Source organism: Podarcis liolepis, assembly GCF_965112155.1.
Source record: "Podarcis liolepis genome assembly, chromosome: 7".
NCBI lineage: Eukaryota > Metazoa > Chordata > Lepidosauria > Squamata > Lacertidae > Podarcis > Podarcis liolepis.
Window position 1 is genome coordinate 80647401 of NC_139561.1, and position 18377 is coordinate 80665777.

General features: G+C 44.3%; 1 long non-coding RNA gene across 1 annotated transcript; it reads right to left on the reverse strand.

Annotated features, from left to right (window-relative positions):
* Nucleotides 1-1378: 1378 nt before the first annotated feature.
* Nucleotides 1379-9549, reverse strand: LOC310712554. The gene is made up of 4 exons (XR_014528934.1): nucleotides 9449-9549; nucleotides 7994-8080; nucleotides 6980-7069; nucleotides 1379-1488 (listed from the first exon to the last, which is right to left on the reverse strand). It is a non-coding gene; the product is annotated as an uncharacterized lncRNA (long non-coding RNA).
* Between the last annotated feature and the right edge of the window lie 8828 nt (nucleotides 9550-18377).

Genomic DNA, 18377 nt, shown 5'->3' on the forward strand with positions numbered 1-18377 from the left:
TACCAGTTGGAGCTGGTAGACAGTTGCTCTGGACACAGAATTCACCTGCACCTTCATGGACAGCTGTGAGTCCAAAATATCTCCCAGGCTGCCCTCCTGGTCTTTCAGAGGCACAGTTACCACATTCAAGACCAGGGAGATCTCCACACCCGCCCCCTGTCCCCCAAGTACAGTACTTCTGTCTTGTCAGGATTCAACCTCAATCTGTTAGCCGCCATCCATCCTCCAACCGCCTCCAGACACTCATACAGGACCTTCACCACCTTCACTGGTTCTGATTTAAAAGAGAGGTAGAGCTGGGTATCATCCACATACTGATGAACACCCAGCCCAAACCCCCTGATGATCTCTCCCAGCGGCTTCATGTAGATATTACAAAGCATGGGGGAGAGGATGGACCCCTGAGGCATCTCACAAGTGAGAGCCCAGGGGTCTGGTCTGAACACTCATCCCCCCACCACCTTCTGAACATGGCCCAGGAGGAAGGAGCAGAATCACTGCATAACAGTGCCCCCAGGTCCCAGCCCATCTAGACGGTCCAAAACAGAGTTAGGCAACCTAAGGTCCCCAGGCTGGATGCGGCCCAATCACCTTCTCAATCCAGCCCACGGACGGTCCGGGACTCAGCGTGTTTTTACATAAGTAGAATGTGTCCTTTTATTTAAAATGCATCTCTGGATTATTTGTGGGGCATGGGAATTCGTTCTCCCCCCCCCCTAAAAAAATATATATATAGTCCAGCCCACCACATGGTCTGAGGGATGGTGGACCAGTACACAGCTGAAAAAGGTTGCTGAACCCTGGTCCATGAGGATGTTATGGTCGATGGTATCAAAGGCCGTTGAGAAATCGAGCAGAACTAGGAAACAGCTTTCACCTTTGTCCCTAGCCCACTGGAGATCAACGGCCAGCATGACCAAGGCAGTTTCAGTCCCACCTTTTTATTCAGTATCACTCATCCCATTTTACTCCACAAATGCACACAGATACATCATCCATCCAGTCACCCCAGTCATCTCAATCACCATAAAAAAGGATTAAAAAATATAATATGATTTAAAAATTCCAAAATATATATTGATTATTTAATATTTCAAAGAGCCACCTGCAAATTTCACATTTTTCAAAATATATTTTGTACATAAATGTCTGCCTTATTGGATTCTATTTGGAATAAATGGATCTTCTTGGAGTAAAATATAACAGAATAAACAAGATCTCAACTATAATATTAGATGCTTCAGGCATTTCTTTAGAAAGTTATTCAATTAAAAGGTGTCTGAAAAGCTAGTTAGGCTTTTCTTTTAAAAATGTGCTTTAAAAATAGATAGATATACTTACTTTCAAGCACTAACATGTTGCATAGCAAATATTGACAGCAATAGTGGATATGAAATACGTATTTTCTTTCTACTGAAGAGAAGGTGGCATTTCCTGAGATACAATCTTTAGCACAACCCTTATTCATGTAGGTCTCTACAGAGCCATCTGTTAGAAAGAATTGAAGGAATAGCAAGATATGCAAAAATTCAAACTGATGAACGTACAAATATAAATAAATTGGGCAAATGGGTGATTTAAGAGAAAATACCTGGCAACAACTGAATTCAGCAAACTAATCCATAAAGTAGTTTCTTTGAAGTATAATTTCTTCTGCAATACCATGTGAATATTCTAGGATAGTTCCTTAACAACATGCACATAAATGGGGCTAGATGGACTTGCTTTTCTGCCCATACAAAAGAGCCTAGAATAGTTTGATCCACTACCCATCTCTACCTGATATACAGCTAGCTGATCCAGGGGCCTGACTCATGAAGCTTCCTTATATTATGTTCTATATTTCTGAGAGACGGGAGAAGATGGTTTTTCATCTGTTTCCTCTAATTTTCTGATCTCTTGAACTCACTTCTCAATACAAGAAATCTTTTTGCACACAACCTTCTATGGGGAGATGCACTTATATCTGTCTGGGTATGTTTCCCCCCCTTTTCCTTTAAAAAAAATGATTTCTGTGGCTTCATTTGTCAACAGAGTATTTCAGCATTTGATGCTATGTGCTGTTACTATATGTTGCAGCCCTATTTGGCATCTGCTAATAGTGCAACTAGATAAATAGGTTCCGCTCTGGCGGGAAGGTAAACGGCATTTCCATGCGCTGCTCTGGTTCACTAGAAGCGGCTTAGTCATGCTGGCCACATGACCCGGAAGCTGTACGCAGCTCCCTTGGCCAATAAAGCGAGATGAGCGCCGCAACCCCAGAGTCGTCCGTGACTGGACCTAATGGTCAGGGGTCCCTTTACCTTAATTGGAGACTGGTTCTAAAAAGAGAGTGTGGGGTGGTGGCGTTGGGGACAATATTTATAAGATATGGCCTGGATCAGGTAAATTCATTCTGATTGGTCTGAAAATCTCCATTCACCCCTTCCTCCTTTTCAGGAGTGTTGCTTGCACCCAGTGTGATAGTGGATAGGCTGCACCCCTGGTCATTGCCTACTCTGGCCCAGGCAACGTCCCAAATCTTGCAGACATGCCTGTGCAAGAAAAAAACTTTAAAGTACATGAGAGTGTAAAGCAGGCATGAGCTCAAAAGGGCTTGATCGCTAACGGGCTTTGAGGGAGAAGACGCGAAGGCTACGCATCTCCCCAATGCTCAAGAGGGAGTCTTGGGGTCAGCATAGAAGCGTTGTTGTCAAAGAGGAGTTTCCTGGTCTCTTTGTTTCTTTGTAAGGAGAGGGGAAGGGAGGATGGTCTTGATCCAAGAGAGTAGCAGCCCATGATGCCGGTTCCAAGAAGCAGGAAATCTCCATATCCCCATAGTTTAACAGAGCAGAAAAGGGAAATCTTACAAATGAAATTTAAAATTGAACAAATAAATCTGGCATAAAGAAAGGGGTTAAAAGGAAAGTCCCCTCTTACTTGGTAAAACATACTCTGCCTTGAGTAGTATATGCACCCAGTGATAATAAAGCTGATTTCTATAGACACCTGGAAGAAACAGTGTTAGACTATATGGAGGAGAAAATAATTCTCGTAGGAGATCTGAATGGAGCTGTTTCGAACATGATAGAACTCAGAGAAGTGTGAATAATAAAACAGGACGATTATCTCAAACTTTTTCCAGTTAATAGAAATTTAGTAGACGCTTGGAGGTTTAAACATCCAACGGCAAAGGAATTCTCATATTATTCTGAGCCGAACCAGTATGCCAGCAGTCAAGACGGAATTTGGATCTCAAAAGAATTAACATTAAGAGTGAGAAAATTTGAAATTGATCCAAAGTCCCTATCAGATCACAATTCAGTGTCCTTATTCCTGAAGGGGAAAGAAAGAGGGCAGAAAAGATAGAGGATGAATGAAGCATTACTTATTGATGAAGGAATAATTCAGATAGCTAAGAAAGCTTCCGAAGAATTCTTCAGATTTGATGTGGGAAAGACTATGGACAAAAACAATTAAATTCACTGCATGTATGCCATTAAAAGAAAATTTAATGAAGATGATGTATAGGTGGTATTTGACGCCGATTAAACTTGCTAAAATTCAGAAGATAAGGTATGTTGGAAATATAAGGAGAAGGAAGGGAATTTCTTTCATATATGGTGGACGTGTCCTAAGATTAAAGCCTACTGGGATATGATATATAATGAACTGAAAAAGATTTTCAAAAAGACCTTTAGTAAAAAGGTATATGAAGGAACATTGTAAACATTTGAAAACACTTGCAGGGTTCATTTAAAATATTGATAGGTTATGATTTGATACCTGTTTATAAAAATTAGAAGTAAGTCTTTTAAGTATAGAGATAAGATAAATAGGGTGATGTCAGGGAACTGCCATCAGTGCCGGAGGGAGAGAGAGAGCTCCAGAGGGATCCCAGAGAGCGTCACGGGATTGGGAGAGGCAGCCCATCTTCTGGGGAAGGGAATCAGCTCAGATCCAGTGGAGAAGGGGGGCAGATGGGGCAGATGGGGGAATCCAAATGGTCCGCATCCTCCAGGCGTGCCTGGAGTTGTTCAGCAAGCACATGCTCAATCACCTTGCCCAAGAATGGAAGATTTGAGACTGGGCGATAGTTGGCCATACTGGCTGGGTCTAAAGATGGTTTTTTAAGAAGCGGTTTAATGACTGCCTCTTTCAGCGGATCTGGGAATGTTCCCTCACAGAGGGAAGCATTCACCACCCCGCAGAGCCCATCGCCCAGCCCTTCCCGGCTTGCTTTTATTAGCCAGGATGGGCAAGGATCAAGGAGACAGGTGGTTGGTTTCACGCGTCCAAGCAGCCTGTCCACATCCTCGGGGGTAACGGATTGAAACTGATTCCATACAATTTGCCAGACAGAGCTCTAGCACTCTCCCGCCACGGCCCTGCTCCCACGGTGGTGTCTAGCTCCTTCCGAATATGAGTGATTTTATCTGCAAAAAACTTAGCAAAATCATTGCAAGGCCCCGGTGGTAAAGGTGGTTTCGTTAAATTGCGAACCACCTGAAAGAGTCTCCTGCTACTATTTTCTGCAGATGCAATAGAGGCGATGAAGAAAGTCTTCTTCGCCGTCGCTATTGCCACTTGGTAGGCTCGACGTTGAGCTCTAACCTGTGTCCGGTCAGATTCAGAGTGAGTTTTCTGCCACCGACGCTCTAGCCATCTCAGCGATTGTTTCATCGCCCTCAGCTCCAAAGAAAACCACGGGGCTGCCCGGGCTTCATGCAATCGGAAGAGGGCGCTTCGGAGCCAGACAGTCAATAGCCCTGGTTAACTCCGCATTCCAGCGGGCCACCAGGGAATCAGCTGTTTGAAAGCTCATTCCCTAAAAAGCCCGAAGCATTCCTCTTAGGGATCATGGGGGATGAAATTCCAAGAAACTTTAAGAAAGTATTTACGTATGCCACCAAAGCGGCAAGAGTCTTGAATGCCCAGAATTGGAAAATGGAGACCTTATCAAGAAAGAGTTACTGGCTGATCAAATTGATGGAGTATACAGAACTGGACAAGCAGACAGGTCAGATGAAAAGATCAAACAATACAAAAAATTAAAAAATGATTTAAATATATTCAAACAGTATTTGAAAGACCATTATGGAGAATATTTTTTTTTTACCACTTTAGAGTAATTCATGTAAGAAAAGAAGAAGAAAAAAGTAAAACATAATGGAATTAAGTTATTGAATAAATGGCTGTGTTAGGAGGGGCAGTCAACTAAGTAAAACTGAGGACTGAGGTAAGAAGGGGAGGGAAGTCAAACGGAAATGGATTACAAATGAATCAAATCAATCAATAAATATGTATATTTGTTCTTTTTTCTTTCATTATGTTTTAAAAATATATGTTTAATTAGAGGAAAATTAAGTTGTTACAATGTGATTTGATGAATGTATGTCTAAAGCAACCAATAAAAATGAATTACAAAAGAGAGAGAGAGAGAGTGTAAAGTGAAGTGACCAATGGACCCAAGTCACAGCAGTCTCCTTTGCTTTCAGTGGAAAATATTGCAGGACTCAAGGGAAGAAGGCAACAAATTAAGGAGGAGGAGGAGACTGGGTAGTCTGTGTGGGCATAACACAGTAGGAGAACAAGGAAAATGCTTGTCTGTTGCTGGGTTAGCCCTGCGAATGGAAGAGGCAAGTGTGGAGGGGAACTGTTCATCCCATCTGAGTTAACAAGGACCAAGTAAGATGAACTAAGTGATGAAGCAAAATGTGCAAGCCCAAGAGGACTTTTTACAGGACAGATTATACACTACTAAGCAGCTGGCTGCAAGACGTGGCTTGTGAATATCCTTAATGGCATGCTGGACTTGTTCCAGGTGTTGTAGGTTTGGTAGTCACCTTCTATGCAACCTTCTATTTCACCACTTTGTGTAGCAGAAGAATCATTGGGATTGATTCTTAGTGGGAATAGGAGGTGAAGCCCCACCCTGTCAGATGGGATCCCTCTCAGGGATCTTGGAAGAATGTATTCCTTGTCCATACATCCAGCTCAGGGGTTCAGGGCACAGAGCACCCCTTGCCAGTGTCTACTTGAGTTTCACAGGATGCTCTTCATGCTGTTGATGGATTCTAATATTGGTCATCCCCAAGAGTCTATCAGTCAGTAGGCGGACTGGTTACATGCCCAGTGTCTGTGTCAAAGCTGTTTAACCCTGTAATCAATAAAGTTGTGGGCTAATCTGAACCCAACACATGTCTCCTTGTGTGCATTCACTTGCTGTGCACCTCATTGCTACATCAATGTGCCTGCACCAACGAAGAGTAGACTCTGATTTGGTTGCTTTCTAAGCAGTTGGGAATTATCATTCAGTGAGGGATTGTCATTTAGGAGTTAAGGGGGAGCTATGAGACAAATGTCAGAGAAAGATGAGGCCTGAATATTTGTGCACAGTTTGTTCACAGTAAGCAGCTGGTAAAAGTCAGGAGAAGGTTACCAATGGCTCTGTGGATCTATAAGGCTTCCCTGAGTCAAAGTATGAGAGAGTGAGAGAGGTTCCACACTCTATTAGTTAATGATATGGAAATGGGCCATCTCAGTGGATCCTTGCAGTCTATGGAATTCCCTTGCTGAGAGAGAGAGAGAGAGAGAGAGAGAGAGAGAGAGAGAGAGAGAGAGTTTTCAGCATAGAGAGGGATGGATGGGTTTCAAGACGTGGTTTTCTTCTTTATTTTATTTTTTGCTTTTATTGTACCTTACTCAAGAATCTAGACTAAATCCCGCCTTGTTGTCATTTTACAAGTGGGTCTCAACAGGTTTTTGGAGAATGACTGCTTTTACTGAAAGAGTTAGTGTTGTGTTGTTTCTATTGTAATTATTGGTACATTTTAAACAGATTTTTAATATAGTTTTAATTCTAATATTTACTTGTTGAAAAAGTTGAGTTCCTCAAGGTTGGTGAGATCAGCATTCTGTTGTCACACTAGATAACCCAGAGACCAAAGGATGCAAACACACAGTTAGAGTTAATATGACAGAAAGGCTTCATACTCACTTAAATAGGTTTCAGTACGCTGAGAAAAGCAACTTCCTCCTGTGATAATACAAGCATGTCCATTGTTTTTTACACATTGCACTGTTTTCACTGCAGAGAGGAGAGGAGAGGAAACATAAGTTGTCCAGTCTTTGAGAAACAGAATATTCCAAGCCAAACACAAGCAATGTTAATGGTCTCAGGATCCGCATGTAGTGGTGGGTTAGAGGCTGCATGCACACCAACACACATCTCTTCCACCCCCCCCCCCATTCCTCATACAGGAACATCTCCAGACACAGAAATGGAAAGACACAAAACCTTCTTCCCATTTGCTAGTATCTTTCCCCTCACTCCAGGCCTAATTAGTAGCTGCCCAGCTGCATAAAGCTTCATCATAGGTCTTCAATCCCCCCCCCATGAACTCTGAGTATGCTCCATAAATCCATAATTTGATATATTAATTCTGGCATAAATTTAAATACCCCAGTAACCAATTGGCACCTTCCTGTGCTTTGGTTTGCCTGCATCAATCTCACCTACAATGTCCTTTCCTTTCTTGGGAATTTCCCTATTTAAGTGAGATTTAAGTGAGTGAACACAACACAATTTCCCCCTTCCCAAATCCTTTCTTTGGTAGTTGGGAGATGATGGAAACCCAGTGGGGGCTGATGGCTCTGAAAATGGGATGGCGTCCACTTAACCACATCCAAGGGATCAGGGTGGGGCAGCACTGATGATATAGACCAGCCTTCTCCCTTCATTTCCCCTCTGGGCTGGTGGGTGCTACTGGATGAAAGGGTTATCCATGCAGATCAGGGTGATTGGTCACATCCACAGATCCTGGGCCCCTTTCCTGATTACAAGCATCCAACAAAGTGGCAGATCCCCCTGTATAAAGGGGAAATGCAGTGGAAGCCACAGCCACCACTGGAGGGGAGAAAGGCCACTGAGCTAGACTCCAACCCTGACAAATCCATGGCAATTGGGGATGCCACCCTGGCCAACTCCACTGCTGAGAATATAATGCCTCACCTTTTGCCATGACCACCTCCTGCGTGCCTTCCACCTCTGGCACTTCCTGCGAAGCAAAACCGGTACTTACTTCCAAGGCATCCAAACCTGTTGTAATTGAATTAACAGCACCTTGGTTAGGATTTTGTGTTTCTTGCTTCTGCCAGCTGACAAGCACTTGAAGTTACAGCTACAGTAGGGCTGCCTTCTGCCTTCTCAGGGCCTCAAGGAACATCAATATAGTCCCCTAGTCTGACTCTTCCTCCACAGAACAGGAGGGGAATGGGATGCCTATGCATGCTCTTTCTGTGCTTTTCCTTTGCCCTTAGGGGCCCCCTTAGCCTTGCCTTTACCTGGAGCCATGCTAAATGCACCCCACTCCCCATAATAATCCTGAGGCTCAAAAAGGCTCTGCAAATGTAAAAATTTCCCCTTGCCCCATTCCATAAGGAAATATAAGCACACTTGCTAAATGGACCCTCAGGACCCAACCACTAAACAAGACTCAATATCAGCTTTGTGGTTGAATGGGGAATTTAGAATCTGATCTCTCTCAGCTCCTGGGCTCAGTACGCTAACCACCACACCACACTACCTACCAGGAAAATATCAAAACTGTTGCCTATCCACAGGAAAATGGTTGGGGAGTTATGAAGAAAACCCCTTCACCCCTCTCTATACCACTCCTCCAGCCCAGGGCCCACAACAGCAGGGGCCATATTCCATCCCCGGTCACTGCTAACTGGCTACTTCCACCTAGGGAGATTTCCCCCCAAAAGCAAATCCCCTACCAGGGATGGCCCTTGCACTGGTTCCCTGCTCTTGCAACCAGTGCTTTCAACTTGTGGTTAAAGGGAGGCACCAAGTTCTGCCTGACATTGGGGGTGCTCATTGTATGCACTTGAGAACACAAGTACAACATATTCAAGGAAGTTGCAAGGAGGCACATTGGGGCACCTCAAGTTTGGGGAATTTTCAGCCCCATCATCACATACTGGGGGAGGCAGAGATGTTCCCAGCCCCATAGGGTTGGCATCTATGGTTAGACGTCTCTCAGTGCCTCAAAGTACCATTGATCTGTTGCCTCCAGCACAAGCCAGTTATCTGCAGCAAGCAGCCTACTGCAGGGCTAAAGTTACTCCTCTCCTCTCCACTGGCCTCCTCATGAGTAAATGGAACAGTAAGGAGGACCAGTCCCCTTGCCTCTCTAGACAGTTGGCTCTGCCGCTTTTATCTTCTCCTGCCAGCCTCCCTGATTAGCTAGACCTCCTCTCCTTTCTGCAGAACTCTGTATGGCTGCAAGGGCGTAGGTAGCATCAACTGTGTTGGACTGGTCATGTTGTTTGGATGCCTGATTATTATCTTCCACAACAACTACTTTGCCTCTCCTGCTTCAGAAGGTGGCATATGGACACTACTAGCCCCTTGACTGAATGTTCTTCGAGAAAGTATTCAAGATCTCAGGCTCCTACTCACCTGGGCAAAGGATGACCAAGAGGAGACAAGTACTCAAGAAAGTCGTCATAGTGCTGAAGAGATCAAAGTGCTCAGAACAAACAAGCCGGTGAAGGATGGAGGATGAGCCTAGTTTGGAGGGTTTTATAGGCCAAGAAGGGAGCCTGAGGGCTCCAGGTGGAAAGAACTAGTCCAGTAAGGGGGTGGGAAATGATGAAATTAGAGATTGCATGCTTTCCCAGACATGGTGCAATTTTATACTGGAACACAAAGCACAATGTGGAAATTGGATTAACTCTTTTTTAGAAACGGTATGAAGTTCTGCCACCTGCAGTTTGCACTCCCTCCCATTCTCAGGGTTACGAAACAGGTATTTTACTTAATTGAATCCTTTTTGATAACCCCATTTAATTTCACCAAATAACCCCCTAGTATATCCTACCTCAATTTCATCACAATGCTTCTGGGGAAATGATGTCCATGATCAGATACAATGATCAGCAATTGGTAAATCACATCTATATTTTATTCTCAGGAATCTGGTGATGCTGGAACATTACTGTATTTCTAGAACCAGCCAACAGGGTATGTTCAGTTTTGTAGTATTTCACCATTTTTCAAAATATATCCTCTAGAAATATTTGGAAGTGTGGTTCCTTGAACCTGAATCAAATATTCTGTCCATAGTCCTCACAAAAATGCCACCCCCAGAATCCTCTAGGAAGGAATAATGGGTACTATACGAGAATGAATTCCATTACAGTGGATGCTCGGGTCGCGAACGTGATCCATGCGGGAGGCCCGTTCCCAAACCGCAGCATTCGCAACCTGCAACATCGGGATTCGGCTTTTCTGAGCATGCGCAAAGAGTGATTTAGTGCTTCTGTGCATGCGTGAGCACCAAAACCCGGAATTAACCTGTTCCGGTACTTCTGGGTTCGGCGTGGTGCACAACCCCAAAACGTGCAACACAAAGTGTCTGTAACCCGAGGTATGACTGTATATAGTTGTCTGCACCAACATTGTCATATCAAACTGTGATTTACAAATAATATAACACAGGTTGTTTTAGCTAAAGCTGAGCCTGCTGAGCTAGAAATGGATATTGATCAGGGAGAGGTAGTATGCTGACTTCCAGAGGTGGCTGGACTACAACGTTCATCACCTCAAAAGCCAGACATTCCAACTAGGGTTGATGGGAATTGTCTGGAGCACACTATGTTGGCTACCCCTGTCTCCATAATCCATCTCATTCAAAAAAGCTTGAAATTAACCAAATCTATGAAGGATGAAGGGCCACACAGCCATATCTTTCAAAGCAGCTTTCAAAGAGTTGCTGGGGCAACCCAGTCTGATGAGTTGGGTACAAATAATAAAATTATTCTTATTATAGAACCACACCTTCCCTTCTTCAATGAGGCATCAAAAACATCCTGGCCACTCTCTACCTAGGGAGAGATACAGTTAACCAAGATGCACAAAGGTCAAGTAGAGAGGCCAGCTGATAAAGCAATGTTTACAAGCTCCGGCTACAACTAAAACTCATACAACTTTAACTTCTGAAAAATAAATCATATACATAGCAATTAAAAAAATATTTTGCTCATAAAATATGGACCCATATGATTAACAGGGAAAGTCCCCATGATGTAACTCCCATTTGTTGCTAACCCATGACAGGCAATGTCCACTCTGGTGCACTGCATTCACCTCTCCCATTATGATGTTTCACAAGTTTTTAAAATTCCTATTGATCCAGGGAGTTAAGTTTGCAATAATTTGAAGGCTATTAGCCTTCAAATTATTGACTGGGAGGGTGTGTTTCAGCTTTTTAAAGTTATTGATGTTTTCAAAAGTTTTAAATACATTTCACTATATTTGAAACTCTATTCTTTTCTGTTGTTTGCTTCCTGACGTTTCTTTGACAGGATGTGTGGGACCAAATAAAAAATGTTGAAAAGCCCCCAAACCCAATACAGTGGTACCTCTGGTTACATACTTAATTCGTTCCGGAGGTCCGTTCTTAACCTGAAACTGTTCTTAACCTGAAGCACCACTTTAGCTAATGGGGCCGATGGAGCACGATTTCTGTTCTCATCCTGAAGCAAAGTTCTTAACCCGAGGTACTATTTCTGGGTTAGTGGAGTCTGTAACCTGAAGCGTATGTAACCTGAAGCGTATGTAACCCGAGGTACCACTGTATTGATCCTTGAGAGACCCCACTTCTGACCTGTCTTCATTGAGGATACTGCAGGTTTATACTGCTTCCTATTCTTTACTGACCTTTCCTTGTCTTCCCGGACAGCCAAGCTTACTCAGAAATCTTTCATGTTGAACTTAGGGTTCCCACATCTCAAAAAGTAAAAGCCAGTACACTCAAAACTTGTTTTTCTAAGGAAACCACCAAAAATATTCAGCTTTCTGAAACGAGAACCCAAAAGTTGTTGAGTTATATGTTTGCCGGCCCTACATTATAATGTTTTTTATCGTCCAATTTCGACTTGTGTGGGAGGAATGGTGGTATAGTAATTGGAGAAGAGAAGAGAAGAGAAGAGAAGAGAAGAGAAGAGAAGAGAAGAGAAGAGAAGAGAAGAGAAGAGAAGAGAAGAGACAGGATAAATTGGGATATTCAAAAGAAAAACCATTTGAATATCCAGCCAGGGCTCCTCTGGCAAGAATGATGAGATAGAAATTTCATAAATAAAATCGATGATGAATAAGATATTCATTGTGGTGGCCCATATAGATAATAAAGGGGCTGTGCAGCTCTTAAAGTTTCACCTTTTTTGCTTTAGTGAAACTTCAGGTAAAGCGTTATGTGGGGGCTGCATTTGGCTCCCAGGCCAGGAGTTCTCAACCCCAGGAGCATATTAAAAAAGTGATAGTGATAGTGTCTCAACCTGTTTGCCCATTTGGCTACCCTCACTCAGCCACATGAGCAGTCAAATTAGATAAAATTATGAAGCCAGATGTCTTCAGCAGGTACATTATGGAACACTGAACTCTGCAGCAGGTACACTGGGTGAACACCACTTGGAAGCAATGAGGAGTTTGGCTGCTGTAAGAAGATTTCCTATAAACTGCAACAGGATAGAACTTACATCAGCCTGTTGAATCAGGCCATCTGCCCAAGAAAAGTATTTTTACAGTGGCCTGAAAATAGGACATGAGAGCAACGCCACTCTCCTACTACTGTTTCCCAGCAACAGACATTCAGATCCACATTTCCCCCAACAGCAGAGGTAGAATATAACCATCAAGTTACTCAATTTCATTGCATGTCCACAGGTTCTCATATTATGAGAGACAGATGAGTACTAGTCACAATAGCTACATTTCCTCCCGTATAATAGCCAATAAGACTCTCCGTTAAGGTTCTGGAGATCACAGGTGGGAGAGGCTTCTCACAAGCATCTGTTTCCTAAGAATACTATGCTGGACTATATGAGTTTTTGGGTGATCCACCAGGAATCTTCTTATATCTCTGACTCCTGAATCCCTCAGTGCATCTTCAGTGGTCTATCAAAGAGTAGCAATTTGCCCTAGTTGTCTAGTGTTTTTTGTCAGATTTCCAGAAAGGGGGGCATAATAGCCTAAAGTCATTCGAAGTTGATTATTTTATTCAGCCCTGACCACTTTGATAAGCAGATAGAGTGGATAAATTGTTACACTTCTGAACTTTTAACAATTTTAGTAGGGTTTTCCTCAGCTCCCTCTGTTCCCCAACCCCCTAAACCTCTCCCTTCCCTTCCAATGCAACCATTAGTCATGAATTTAACCTTCCAAACTTCATATCTCAAGCCACTTTTCTCTTCAATCCTGCAATCCTGCTCTCCATCCATTTTCACTTTAAAGCCCACGTCCATGTCCACATGAAACGTCCCCCTCCTTTCCTGCAACCCCACAATGAAAGCAAACCAGCCTGTGATAACCTCCTATATCTTCCTCCTGCAACACATTGCAACTATTAAAGCACCTTCTCATTTTCCACCCAATTATGATGACACCACCCCTTCCTATTCTGCAGACATTTTCATACCCTCCTTTCCAAATTACCATGTCCCCATGCCTGATACTCCCTTTTTGCAAACCACTTGGCTCACTTATCTTCAGCTTCACCTCCTCTTCCTCCCTTCCCCTTTACTTATCCCACCGCTCCCTTGCACACATATTTCCCTATTTCCATTCTTTCTCCTCTCTCTTTTTCTGCAGTCTCCTTTTCACAGACACACCAACATTCACAATCACCCCCTTCACCCCCCTTTTCACCTTTCCTCTTTTTTCTTACTCCCTTACACATAAACCACTCCCTTTTCCTGGTTTCCTGCTTTCTGCTATTTTGCAGTCTTCTTTCAGCGACATCTCATGATGATATTTAATATATATTTAAATTTATTTGGATCTTAAGAGGAAGCCTGCATGTTGGTTGCTCAGTTAGAGAAAGTTAACCAGTTTACTGAAGTTGTGTGTATGAAAGAGAGTGAGTGTGCTCCCTGGTTATTGAAATATTGATTATAAATTACTACACTGAATTTGGAATTTCATGCAGAAGACAACACATTGTTCAAGGAAGTAAATACATTGTGCAAAGGTCCTATAGAGTTTTTGGGGGCTCCACATCCTTTCTCCTATGAAGCAGCCGAGGAATGGAAGAAAGACATTTGGGTACAGCAAGAACTGTGAGACAATTAAAGAGAAAGAAAGGCTTGTTTTAAACAACAGCAGAGGTATAGGAGAGATGGGGAGACACTGATAGTTTTAATAATAATACTAAGTTACAGCAAGGACAATATTCCCTCACCTGGGACCCTGGCTGATCATCACAGGATTATCTATCCCATCACCGAGTCTTTAGTGGCCTGACCAGAGGGGAGAAGTGGGCACGTTGCCTATGGACCTTGCTCTGGTTAATTAAGTCTCTGTATTTCAGGGCCAGGGATGCGGGTGGTGCTTTGGCCTAAACCACTGAGCCTAGGGCTTGCTGATCAGAAGGTCAGCAGTTTGAATCCCCACAACGGGGTGAACTCCCATTGCTCGGTCCCTGCTCCTGCCAACCTAGCAGTTCAAAAGCATGTCAAAATGCATTTTTTTTGCCCTTTAAAACGCACCAGACCACAAGACACACATAGTTTTTGGAAGAGGAAAACAAGAAAAAAAATATTCTGAATCTCAGAAGGCAGAACACCAAGAGGGATTACTGCGCAGTGAAAGCAGCAATCCCTCTTGCTTTTCTGGCTTCTGGGATAGCTGCACAGTCTGCATTCGCTCCATAAGGCGCACACACATTTCCCCTTACTTTTTAGGAGGGAAAATGTGTGTCTTATAGAGTAAAAAATACAGTAGGTACTGCTCCAGCAGGAAGGTAAATGGCGTTTCCGCTCTGCTCTGGTTTGCCAGAAGCGGCTTAGTCATGCTGGCCACATGACCCGGAAGCTGCATGCCGGCTCCCTCGGCCACTAAAGCAAGATGAGCGCAGCAACCCTGGACTCGTCCGCGACTGGACCTAACAGTCAGGGGTCCCTTTACCTTTACTTATTTCAGGGCAAGGGAGGAATTTTCTCCTGCAAGCAAATTAGCCGGTTTGTATGTTTTTGCCCACCTTGTAGCAACTGTCACAATTTTGGTGGATTAGGCATTGCACTGCATCCTTAGTCACAAGGGTACCCCCATTAGAGGGGTCCAGGAAGGGTGACACTGGCAGCTTTTTTAGGGTTGGGGCATCCAATCCATTTTGCAGTTGACTCCCCAGCAGGGGTTTGACCCCACCAGGTACTTTAATCCTCTCAGGTAGCAAGCAAGCTGCCTGTTGCAGGATACATGACCAATGCGTTAGTCAAACCTATTCTTTCCTGTAATCAATAAAGTTGTGGCCTAATTCAACCCAATACCAGTCTCCTATGTCATTCTTGTGGCCCTCCTGTCACCTGCCATGTCCATGATATGCCTGTGCCAGCAAATTCCAGAGATGAATACAAGATAAATGTCCCTTCCAGTCCATCTCACCCTTACTCTCGTAAAATAGGAATTGTGAGTAGATGAGTTCTTTTCTGGAGTTCCATGAAATTTCACCACATGCCCTCCTACTTTATCCCCACCTCAGTTTCATCACAATGTCCTTGGGACCAAGATGTTCTCAGTCAGGCACAAAGTAATCAACAATTAATGCATCACATGCTCATTCTTCCCAGCCATCTGGTGATACTGGGACCTAATGACATTCCTGGATCCAGCCAAGTTTACGTGTTCAATTTTGTAGTTTCCCTGATTTAACTGTGCATAGTTTGAGAATCCACCTTATTTTAAATGTCTGTGGGAAGGGGGGGTTGTTGTTCTGAAGTTTTGTTCTATTTCTTCCTTGTTTTTATCCTATATTTTATTCTGTGAACCACCCTGCGATCGGATGATGAAGGGTGGTGTATAAATCTAATAAATAAAAGTACAAATAATTGTACCAAAGGTACGAAATGGTGACACTGACATATGAAGCCCTTCTTACAATTTTGAAGGAAAAGGTCACCAATCCACTTTAAATTCTTTCATTGCAATACTTTAGTCGCCAACCACTTCTCAGAAAATGCAGCGTTGATACCTTTATTGGTAATGGAGCCCTACACTGTATTCTCAGGCATGCAGCAGGCATCACATGGGACTTAATTTTCTCCAATTCTTTCCTACTCTAGTTGCCCTTCGCATCTGGGGAAACCATTTCAGGAATTCTGGGGTTTGCTTCTGGTCGGACAATGAAGCAGTGGTAAGGATTATAGCCAGGCAGTCAGCAAAGTCTGACCAGGCCATCAGGGTGTTGCACCTGTTCGTGCTAGAATGCCTTCCGCACAACTTTTCCTTCATGACACGTTTCATACCAGGTCTTAACAATGACATTGCAAGTGCTTTATCTCATTTCCAGATGGAGGATTTCTGTGAACTGGTACCCGAGGCAGCACAGATACCTGACCCCTTCCCAGACGACCTGTGGCAGATTGGATGCAAGAAGTAATGCAGGGAATATTTTTGGCATTTGCACCCTCCACTAGGCGCTCATATGCCAGAGCTTGGTCATCCTTGGAGTGTTTCTGCGGCCGCTATGGCTCGGCCTCCAGACGTGCCTCTGACTCTGACATGCTAAAATTCTGGTTCCACCTAAAATGTAGAGGATTGGCCATCAAAACGTTAGTGCTCTACAAGGCAGCTATTTCATTCTTCCGTAAAGGTTTCCGGTGGCCTGACCCTTGTGAAAGCTTCCATGTCAAGAAGCTGCTCGTGGGGTGGCATTGTATCATCCCTCCCCGCCAAGATGGCAGGAAGCCTATAACACCAGATACCCTGAGGTTAATTTGGGACAAGTTGCCAGAGCTGGGCTGGTCAAACTTCAAAACACACCTCTTCCATGCACCATTCTTCCTGGTCTTCTTTGGGGCTCTACGCATTGGTGAATGTATTGTCAGTAGCCCCTCCTCACCACACTCAGGTTTAACAGACACTGATGTATGTTTCTTAGGGCTGCACCTAAAAATTAAGATTTGTTCATCCAAACCGAGCAGTTGTGGAGGGGTAACACCACAACACTGGCCCTCTCTAAGCAGGATGGCCCCTGCCTGTGGCAAGACACGCGCAGGTTGCTCTGAGTGTGTCCTAACCGCTGGGGTGCCTGCCTCATCCATGCAGACAAACGCCCTTGGATGTGCTGCCAGTTCTCAGCAATCTTACCTACGGCCATTGAGGCAGCAATCCAAGGGAATTCTCAGGTCATTGCTTCCACATTGGTGCAGCCACAACAGCAGCAGCCCAGGGTTGGGACTCTGCTAGTATCAAGGCTCTGGGCTGATGGTGTTCTGTGGCCTACAAGGGCTACATTCTTTCTTTACTGTTTCCCTTTGACTTTTATTGCAGGTGTGCCCGGCACAAACATCTGGGTTGTGGGGCATAGCATTGTACCCTGGGCCATGATCCATGTCGCCTCGCACATTTGGGGACCTAACCTTGATCCACCCTAATGCCCGCATACATTGGATAGGACAATGAGGCATGCATTGGGGTGCACTGATGCCCATGCTACACAGAGCTGTCACTGTCCACAACCCGCCAGAGACGTTGATTCTGCACCTGGGAGGAAATGACCTGGTAGCGCAAAAAGGCATCAGCCTGGTTCTATCTGAGAAGGTGGACCACGAAAATGTGCATGCCCTATGCTCAGCAACGACCATCCTCTGGTCCAATCTCCTTCCCCGTCAGTGCTGGAGAGAGGCCAATAAACCTTCTCGCATCAATTATAAAGTGCAAAAAATTAATAGGGCCATGCGTAACACAATGCACCAAATCAGCGGTGTCTACATTCGCCACCCCAAAATTACAATGGACAATTCCGAACTGTTACGTGTGGATGGAATACATTTGACCCCCCCCCTTTGGTTGTGCGATGTGCATCGGGGCCTCAAGGACTGGTGACCGACAGGGCACAGCCCTTCTGTTTAGGAGGGGGGCTTCAGCTGTAGGTATCTTGGTTGCAAGTCCGCAGTTTGGGGTCTTGGGTGGCAGTTTTAGGCCTAGGTCGGTATTCTAAAGTCTATCTTTGTGATTGGGGGTAGCATCTTCATGCACCCCCACATGGCGGCATTAGCAGGGTCAATTAAAGGGTGGATTGTGGGAGTCACTGGCCCTGGAGTGGTGTCATAAGGTCAAACTCACAGCTTTGGTGAAGTGGGAGGGCATGCTGTGTAAGTTCACATTTATAGTCCCCTCCCACAATGCCTGACTGCCCTGCGCATCCTCAGCCCCTGTCAATTAAGAGAGGGATATCTTCCAAGGCCTAAGCCAAGGTCCCTATACATGAAATTCAATAAAGTTGTGGCCTAATCTTAAACCCATCCACTGTTGTCATGTTTCCTTCCTGGGGGGTAAGCTCCAGGGAGAGGGTTTAGTGTGTGGGTTCGCAAAAGTTTCCTGAAAAAAT